The 10,125-nt window shown below is 41.1% G+C and overlaps 1 pseudogene; it reads right to left on the reverse strand.

Annotated features, from left to right (window-relative positions):
* The window catches only part of LOC144694103 (vomeronasal type-2 receptor 1-like), a 34,047-nt pseudogene extending 26,543 nt beyond the window's left edge, over window positions 1-7,504 (reverse strand).
* Between the last annotated feature and the right edge of the window lie 2,621 nt (window positions 7,505-10,125).

Consider the following 10,125-nt stretch of genomic DNA (forward strand, 5'->3'; position numbering starts at 1 on the left):
CACTCAGCCCAAAAGAAAATTAGAGGGAACGTTGATCTGCCCTCAGCTAATTCTGACCTCCTGGGCATCCCCGATTTTAATTGTTGCACCACTACTGGCTGTGTCTTCAGCTGCCTAGGTCTTACACTCTGAAATTCCTTCCCTAGCCTTTCCACCTCGCTTACCCTATTTCCTCATTCTATAGGTTGCTTTACTCCAACACTTTGGTGAAGCTTTTGACATTTGCCCTAATATTGGCCCATGAAGCTCCCTATCTAACGTTGCTTTATAATGCTCTTATCAAGCACCTTGGGAGGTTTTATTACATTAAAGTTGCCAAGTAAATATAAATTGTTGGTGTTGTGATGAATTTATATAAGACACTGGTTAGACCTCAGCTGGAGTATTGTGTACAGTTCTGGGCGCCACACTGTAGGAAGAATGTAAATGTATTGGAGAGAGTGCAGAAGAGGTTTATGAGAATGGTTCCAGGGGTGAGACACTTCAGATATGAGGAAAGATTGGAGCAGTTGGGATTGCTCTCCTTGGAGAGGGCAAGGCTGAGAGGAGACTTGATAGAAGTTTTCAAAATCATGAGGGGTCTGGACAGAGTAGATAGGGAGAAATTGCTCCAGCTCATAACCGGACCAAGAACCAGAGGGCACAGTTTTAAAGTGTTTTGCAAAAGAAGCAAATGCAAAGGTGAGAAAAAACATTTTCACACAGCGAGTAGATTTTGGAATGCACTGCTTGGAAGTGTGGTGGAGGCAGCTTCAATTGAGGCATTGAAGAGGGTATTGGATCACAGAATCACACAGTGCAGAAGAGGCTCTTCGGCCCATCGGGTCTGCACCGACACGTGAGAACCACCTGACCTACCTACCTAATCCCATTTACCAGCACTCAGCCCGTAGCTTTGAATGTTATGACGTGCCAAGTGCTCATCCAGGTACTTTTTAAAGGATGTGCGGCAACCCGCCTCCACCACCCTCCCAAGCATTGCATTCCAGACCATCACCACCCTCTGGGTAAAAAAGTTTTTCCTAACATTCCCCCCTAAACCTCTTGCTCTAAATTGAAACAACGTGCAGCGTTACGAGGAAAAGGCGGGGGACTAGCACTAAGTTAAAATTCTCAGGGAGCCGGTGCAGACACGATAGGCTGACTGGCCTCCTTCTACACCGTAACAATTCTGTGATTCAATGACTGTAGAAACTGGGAAGAGAATGGCGCTCATCAAAACTGGGGTGGTAAATGAGAACACACAACTATGTAGCACGAGAGGTGGAATTTAGGGCCTGCGGCCTCCTGTGCAGAGAAAAACTTGGGATGCCACAGGAAATGTTTTTTTTCTCTCATTTTGTTAATTATTTTGTCTGTACCACGTTTGCTGTTATCATATATTCACAATCGTCAAGGCACTTCCTTACTGTCAGTCTATTTATTTGATTCACAGTATCGCACCTCAAACAAAGTGTCACAGAATCCTCATTTTCGCTTATGACATTGATAATCTATTTCCAGTTTAACCCATCAAACATTTCTTTGTGTTCATTTCTTGTCTCAGAAGGATAATATAACATTTAGGCGCAAATATGCAGACCATCAAACCAAAACTAGATGACAGAATGGCAAATATTTCTAGCGCAACAGTATATTTCCCAGGAGAACTTATATACGCTGGAATGAAAGTTATCCAAACGGCACAAAAGATCAGCATGCTAAAAGTTATGTGTTTAGTTGAAATTATCAGGGAGTTTTCGAGCTAGAAAAGCAGCCACGAAGCACAGGAATCCGATGTAACCCAATGCACAGTAAAAGGCTATTGCAGACCCTACATTGCATTCAAAGACTATTATCTCATTAAAATAGTCACCGTTTTTCTCAGGGTACGGTGGCGATAGAGTTAGCCAGGCAGCACATATTAAACTTTGTACAAGTATAAGAATTAGAACAGTTACACGCTGCTGCGTGGGGTCCAAACCACTTCATGAGATTGTTGTTAGGAAGGGTTGCATTAAATGCCATCACCATAACGATTGTTTTGCCCAGAACGCAAGAAATACAAAGAACAAAAGTAATACTAAATGCTATATGACGTAATATACAGGACCAGGCTGAAGGTTCTCCAATAAATGTAACTGAACACATAAAACAGAGTGTTAACGCGAAAAGCAGCAAAAAGCTTAACTCTGAGTTGTTCGCTTTAACAATGGGTGTGTGTCTGTGAAGCTAGAACGTAACAAAGTCACTTATGCTAACGCAGGCTCCAAACAATGCGAGCGTGACCAAAATAATTCCCAGGATTTCTTCGAAGGAAAGAAATTGAATTTCCTTTAGTATACATTGGTCTCGTTGAAGGTTAGACCGGTATTCCAACGGACAGCTCATGCATTCTGTTGAATCTAAAAAAAATTGAAATCGAAAGTAAGATGTTTCAAAGCAATGTATATTCATAAACGAATTATAGATTTAAATTGTTTGTGAAAGGCGCTTTCCTACTTGTTCTTACCAGTCACGTTACTTATTTCACCATCTGCACACCATATGCAGTCAAAACAGCAAATGGGTTGACCTTTTCTTGCTACCTTCCTTGTCCCAATAGGACAGGGATCGGAGCAAACGGCTTTCGGAACCTTGTGATAGAGAAGGAAAATGCAATAGTGTGGTCATCTTGCGTTTCGCTTTTATTCCTTTAATATTCGCTGCCTTAAAGGGCGATTATGTCGACACTCTTTGGGGGAGGTGAGTGTGATCAGGGAATCCTGAATGCATATTTTCCCCCCATGTTCCTCCCTTTTCCTTTCCGAGTGATGTTGATTCATTCTTAGGCGCCACCTCCTGGCTCTTCCTTCTCTTATTTCTTCTGGTAGTTATTCCCCGAATGTGACCCCGTATAGCAACTGGCGGCAACCCATTTCACTTCAAGATCCAAGTACCAAACGAGACCACTGGCTAGCGTGAGTCACTGAAAGAGGACCAGTTGCTCGAACCTTGCTTGATTTTTCTCCCCAAAGCTCAACCCCCTTGTACTCTGGGTTAATTGATATTATTGACTCTCAGAATCATGCAGTGCAAAAGGAAAAATGGTATAGAAAGTATAAAGAAGGGCAATATAGATTACTTCTTGCAAGCTTAAAATCAACGCAGGAACAGGGAGACCTGGGGCAAAGGTGAGCAAAACTTTGGCGTTTTCTATGCTACGAACAAAAGAAATAGGAGCAGGAGTAGGCCATTCGGCCCCTCAAGCCTGCCCCGCCATTCAATGAATAAGATCATGGCTGATCTGCCCTAGGCCTCAACTCCCTTTTCGTGCCAGGCCATTAGAAAACCGCATCGGTTCTTTGGCTTGGCTTGGCTTTCTACACAGAGGCAGGGTACAGACGCGAGGAAGTTATAAATCACAGCTTAAGCCTCAGATGGTGAATTGTTTCTTATCTTTAAGGAGGATATGAAGCCCTTGGAAATGACGCAGAAAGATTTACAGGAAAGATGCGATTTCAGTTACAGGCAGAGACTAGAGAAGACAAGATTGTTCTACTTAGAGCAAAGGAGGTCAAAGGGCGATTAAATAGAGCTGTTCAAAGGCATGAAGTGTTTGCTAGACTAAATAAGGAGACACTCTTTTCTGTGACAGAAAGGCGCAGAGTAAAGGTGATTTACAAAAGAGCAAGAAAGAGGAGTATTTCACGCAGTGAGTTGTTATGGTCTGCAATTCACTGCCTGAAATGGTGACGAAGCAGACTCAAAAATAAGTTTCAATGGGGAATTGAATAAATACTTGAAGGGAAACAACCACAGGAGTGAGTGGAAAGCAGTGATAATAATGGGATAATGGGATAGATCTTTCAAAGCGCGGAAACAGACAGCATTTTATAAAGAAGCTCATTGGGCCCTCTTGCACTTTTCCGCTCGGAGAAAGAGTTATCTAATCAATAACACTGTCCTACTTGTCGTCGTAGCCCTGCATATTTTATCTCCTCAAATATTTATTCAATTCCATTTTGAAACTTATTACTGAATCTGCTCCCAAAACCTTTCAGGCTGCATTCCAAACCATAACTCGCTACCTTAAAGAACTATCCTCACCTCCGTTCCGATTCATTTGTTAATTATCTTAAATCTGTGCCCTCTAAATACCAACCCTCCTGACAGTGGAGAGATTTTCTCCCTATTCACTGCATCAACACATCCCAATTTCGGCAGAGCCGGTTCCGTTGGATTATCGCAAAACATGGAGAGAGCACTATTACCCGTCCATATTTTAATGTTGAACTAGGTCTTGGCTATTGTGTCTCATGCACTACTCGATTACCTGATATGTGTGTTTGAAATTAACATCAGGCATGATCTTGCCGGTTTCTCGCGATAACTGGTTTTATCAACAATTACTAGAAATACAGGGTATAGCGGAAAGGCTAAAACTGGACCAATATCGGCAAATGCCAACGTTATTTTCTGGAGCAAAGGTATTTTTGGCAATTATTAACTACGTGTGAAACTTTGTTCAGTTTACGAGTTTTTGGACTTTTAAAAGTTCGACTTCTTCCTAAACCTGAAAAGAAACCCGGATAAGCAACCGTGTCACAATCCCATATACTGTCCTGAATGGAGGAGTATCCTTACCGTGACCTGAGAGCCACTCCATATTATTTCACCTTCGCTTATGACAAATTCTTGCCCTGGCAATGCAGATCCATCATAGTGCCCAACAGTTACAATCTTCGGGCCACCGAATGCGTTTGGCTGCCAATTGACAATGTCATAGGTTGGGACAGGGTCGCCATTTTCATCAAAATATACCGTTTCGCCAATCTTAGTTGTGAATTTTACTGTTTTCAGGTAATGCAGTAGCTTTAAAAAGGAAATAGAACGGTTAGAACGTTTTATCCCGAAAATTCTTTCAAATAGGCAATGTGGAAAATTACGCTCATGTTAGTATCAAAGTCAGATTTCACTTTCAGAAAGGTATTTTTTATCAAAAGTGGTCTCTCCTCATAGGTCAAAAGCGTGAACTATTCTTTACCTGCCAGGGTTGGAAGTTTGAAATATCTGCACAGCTGTTATTATAAAATGGTCCTTTACCAGGTTCGCAAGAGAGCATATTATGGAGCGCATGGGCTATAGCATAAGTGGCTTTATATACATTGTAAGTAACTCTGTACTGGGTCACATCTGTAAATATATTATGTGCGGTTTTCAAATCCTCTTCTGCAGTGCACACCTGGATCACCGATTCAGGTTTAGTTCCAGCTGTTTTCCATGTTCTCTAGCGTACAGTTAGTTGAATGTTCTTTCCCAAAAGTCCTTCACCAAAAGGTTCCCTGGGTATACAGCGGGGTGAACTTGCATGAGGAATTCTTTCAGCCCTGGTAAATTGACTTTACGAATTGCAATTCCAATTGCGCCAGAGAGGAATTGTTTTCCTTTTTTTCTGGTGGGAGAGGTGACGTTGTAATCCAGGCTTCGCTTCCCCGACCCTCTGCACTCCGGTGATATTTTGCCGCGCTATTTCTCGGAGCAAAATGGCCATATCCGATTGGGACAGAAAGGCCACAATGACGGCTGTGGCAGATGTCTTTATGGTATTTATAGTTTTGAGCAACTTTCCTTTAGAGTATGTTTTATGGAAGGATTCGGAGAAAGCGATGCAAACGCCCAGCCGTCGCACGATTTCCGTGAAAGCTTGCATTCCGAAATTACCATAACCATCGTCACTTTTAATCGTCCCAATCCACGTCCATCCAAAATGATTTACGAGTTGGGCTAACGCTCTCACCTGAAAAGTAATCACTCGGTATTATTCTGAAAAACGACGGATATTCGAGTTTACCGCTGAGGCACACGCAGGTAGAGACGTAGCTAACCTACAGGAAAGGAAAAATAGATTATATAGAAAATAGAAAATAAAAAATAGAAAAAGCAGATTATTCTTCATCAAAATGGAAAGTAACCCCCGAATTTATACAGTACTTTTTAGGGCCCCAGGGCGTCACAAAGCAATTTACAGCCAGCCCAAGTATTTTTGAAGTGTAGCCACGATTGGAATATAGGAAAGGCCGCAGTCAAATCGCGCGCAGCAATTTCCCCCAGTTAGCGATGAACTAAATGACCAGTCCATCCGTTTAAAGTGCCGCTTGAGGGATGAACGTTGGTCAGATACCTGGGAATTCCCCTGTTCTTCTTACCACTTTTATAATGGGATATGTGTGTCCACATCAGAGGGGCCTCGGTTTAAAGACTTATCCGAAGAACAGGGGTAGCCACAACCTCCCGGCTCAGAGGCGCGAGTGTTAACCACTGTGCTGGAGGTGACGCGCTAATAATTCATGTTATATTGGACTGTTAATTCCGCTGGAGAGTCAAAATGTTGCAGTATTCTAAGACGATGGGAGTTTACAACGGTAGGCAATTGGTTTCCATCAAAATCCTCAGAATCCCTCAAGTGTATTCTGTTTTTGTGCCATTTGCCGACATTCTTTGGTATAGGTCATTCATGATTCTTGGCAGCTCTCCTCCTCCCGTCTCCTTCAGAATAAATTAATAGTCTCTGAAGTTTGTGGGGAACTGTGGCACACGGTAATAAAGATACCCCACTCATCCTATATTACCTTATTACTTTAACTGGCAAATCAGAGCAATAAAGGTTTTACTGATGAGCTGGAACTTTCTCTCAAGGTGAGTAAGTTAATTATAAGTCATTATAACCATTGGTGAGCTCAAATGGAATTGTTCGATAATTAGCATTAAATTCCAAAGGAAATCGAACAAGTGAAAGGATCTTCGTGGTTATATATGAGGAAAAACAATTTTGGGCTGTTTAACATCGATAAAGGAAATCTGAAACGTATCTCATAGTATTAGACATCCCAAGCCTTAACGTCGAAATTGCAGTTATCAAAAAAACAGAATAATGTTATAAATCAGTGGTCCTAAATAGGTTAATTTTGCAAATTTGAACTCCAGAATTGTAAAATAATGAAGATTCAGCAATAACCATAAGAATGATCTTATCAGTTTTATAACTTGAAGTATAGATTTGAAATCCTGTTAGTCTACAAATGTATTTATTAAAATTGAGAAGCTATGAAATACACTTCGTATTTTTGACAAGAGTCATAATTATTAGTTTCATTTTCTGTATTTGTGAGCGAAGCGTTGCACCTCGTAAATTTGTTTTAAAAATAATGTTGATTTCTTGTTTTGCAAATTAATATTCTATTGCTAGTTCTTAATTTTGATGATATAGTCCGTTATATATTTTACCATTGGGATTCTGAAAGTACTGATTAAGTTCGCGATGGCTAAAGACTGAGAGGATCCTGAATCTCCAACAATGGCCGAAACGTCAGGTTTTGCTTTTGCAGGTAACACTGGATGCTGCTTTTCCCAGTCTGTTTAAAAAGTCAAAGGCTGCTTTTATAGATATTGGAGGATTACCACAGGAATCGTATATTCGGTAACCCAGGGTCACATTTGGAAGCAGCTGAGGGTCTTGGTTTATTTCCTCTATAGCAAAAATCATCGCCATTACAAAGCGGAAGAGCCTGTATCGAAAACTGCGAAGAGGGCAACGTAGTTTTAGTTTCTGAAACAAACACATTCATTATTGAAAATACATGCCCGTAAATGCACCATAAATATCTGTAATATATTATGACCAAAATATACTCTATATACAAACTTTCAAAATTGACACCATAGCATGCTGATTTAGAGAAAAATGAAAAAGGCGATTTGTGTTGGACAGTATTTTAAGCAACATCGGTCAAAGCATCCTTCAGACATCCTCCCATTTGCGAACCCAAGTCATTATCTTGTCCAGTGGTTTTGCTGAATTTGAACAGAAATAAGTGAAAGCAACGCCAAAATAAATGGATAAAAGCAAAATACTGCGGATGCTGCAAATCTGAAACAAAAGCAGAAAATGCTGGAAAATCTCAGCAGGTCTAACAGGATATGTGGAGAAAAGCTCTGAAGAAGCGTCATAAGGACTCAAAACGTTAACTCTTTTTTCTCCACAGATGCTGTTAGACCTGCTGAGTTTTTCCAGCATTTTTTGTTTTTGTTCCAAACTAAATACAGCCCAACTGAATGGAAAATTCGACGCTGGGCCTTTCAAGTTCAGCTTCAAACGCTTTAAAAGTCTCGGATTCTCCGTGACGTTGAACAGTACATTGGCCCATATGGTCGAAAACAATTTAGTTCTCCGCCAATGCCGCTCACAATTTGCATTTTTGTCTTTAACCAACGGCAAGAAAAACACGAGTAAAATCTAAACACATCACGATTCGTGCTGCTGCTCTTACCTGACTTTTAATACAATTAAAATAGCCTGTAGAATTTATGACGGTTGGGTTTAATAAATTACAGGCGGTTTATTGTTAAGATGCGTAATCGTAAAATAATCGTGGAGAATTTGATTTTTCGGAAGTATTTTAAACATCGCAAGTAAACGCGTAAAGGTACTTACAGTTTTTGGCTTGGAATTGACTTAAGGTATTACAGAGGTATTAAGGTATTAAATCGGAGTTGCCTCATCACTGGAAGAACTCATTTTAAATTTCCATCTAGGTAGATTTTGCTTCACCTTATGTACCGCGACAGCGTTAATCTGGTCAGTTGAAACTGCCTTCAAGCAGCAGGCTACCGCTTCTGAAGAATGTTTATGTCGCAAAGTGTCTACTAATAAATCAGCAATAACCTGAAATGCATGCAAAGTACCTACAACTCCATAAACAAATAATTTGTACATTTTCATTAACAGAACAATTGGCGTGATTAAGTGGTGTCGCTTATCAGATAGCGCACCAAGAGCTCAACACTCCCACTTAGCTTGAAATACTCTTGCATTTAATCGCTTTTGACTGAATTTCAAAGGAAAGATCCTGAGACTCAACGTTAGCGTGTACGCTGAAAATTCCACCGAGGAGAATGTCGCCGTCCTTCGATAAACCGAGCAAATCATCCGTCCCCCATCGTTGACATGTTGAATTATTCATCAAATGCACGGGACCAAGAAGCAACAATAAAAGCCAACCTAGAGAAAGGCGAAACATTGTTAGCTGCGGTATCTCACAGTATCACGAATCGGCTTTACATGTGGCCGAATTCACTGGAAACTGCGCAAACGTAGCCCCAGCCTGTAGTTCCAATAAGTCCCCAAAGAAAGCCACTGACCACTTTGCGTTATCAGATGAGGAAATGGGAAATTATACACACAGACGCGCGCACACAAATTCAGCTGGGGTTGCTCTGTAAGTAATCAGTGGTAATTGCTAAAATACAATAAGGAAACTAATTCAACCGTGTTGAGTACGAGATGGAAATTCAAGTACTGACAGTCGATGTATTCTTCAGGAAAACTCGATCAAGGTTGAGCTGCTACACTAACGGTGGAAAATAAATTATACCAGAAATACCCGTTTTCTACCGCGTGAATTATACACAAGTTTAATTTGCAAACCAGGCCTTCAATTTCCTCTGTATTTGCGCCCAGAGACAGGCGTGGTCGAGAAGCAAATCCATTATTGGACGGAATTTCGGGAATGCGTTATGAGCGCAGCAACACGCCCAAATCAGGATCTCTAACAGCCTTGTTGCTCCTTCCACACAAACGCAACCCCGTCCATAAAACGGTCGTGGCCTCAAGTTACAAATCCTGATATATGAGTTTCACTTGCTTTACCTCTGTAACATCATCCTTCATTCTCTCTAGACTTGACTATTCCAATGCGATCCTAAATGGCTTCAGACATTGTTCCCTTAATAAACTTGATGTCATCCAAAAACTCTGCTGCCTGTGTCCTTACAGCAACATGTGTTCACCATTACCTCTGTGCTTACTGATCTACACAGGCTCTGTATTAAGCTCAGTCTCAATTTTAAAATTCTCATCCTTGTGTTCAAGTCATACCATGGCCTCACCTCTCTATTTTCCTGTATCCTCCTCCAGCACCTCTACCTTCCAAGAAATCTGTGCTCTTCTGATCCTGACATCTTGAGCATCGCTCATTTTAATTGCATCACCATTGGTGGCCACGCCTTCAGCTACCTGAAATGTTTGCAAATGCCCTCCTTAAATGCCTCTTTCGTTTGACTTCATTTAAATTGCTTCCTAACATCTACCTTGTTGAGCAAGCTTTT

This window comes from Cetorhinus maximus, chromosome 19 (genome assembly GCF_964194155.1).
Source record: "Cetorhinus maximus chromosome 19, sCetMax3.hap1.1, whole genome shotgun sequence".
In the NCBI taxonomy this organism is placed as follows: Eukaryota; Metazoa; Chordata; class Chondrichthyes; order Lamniformes; family Cetorhinidae; genus Cetorhinus; species Cetorhinus maximus.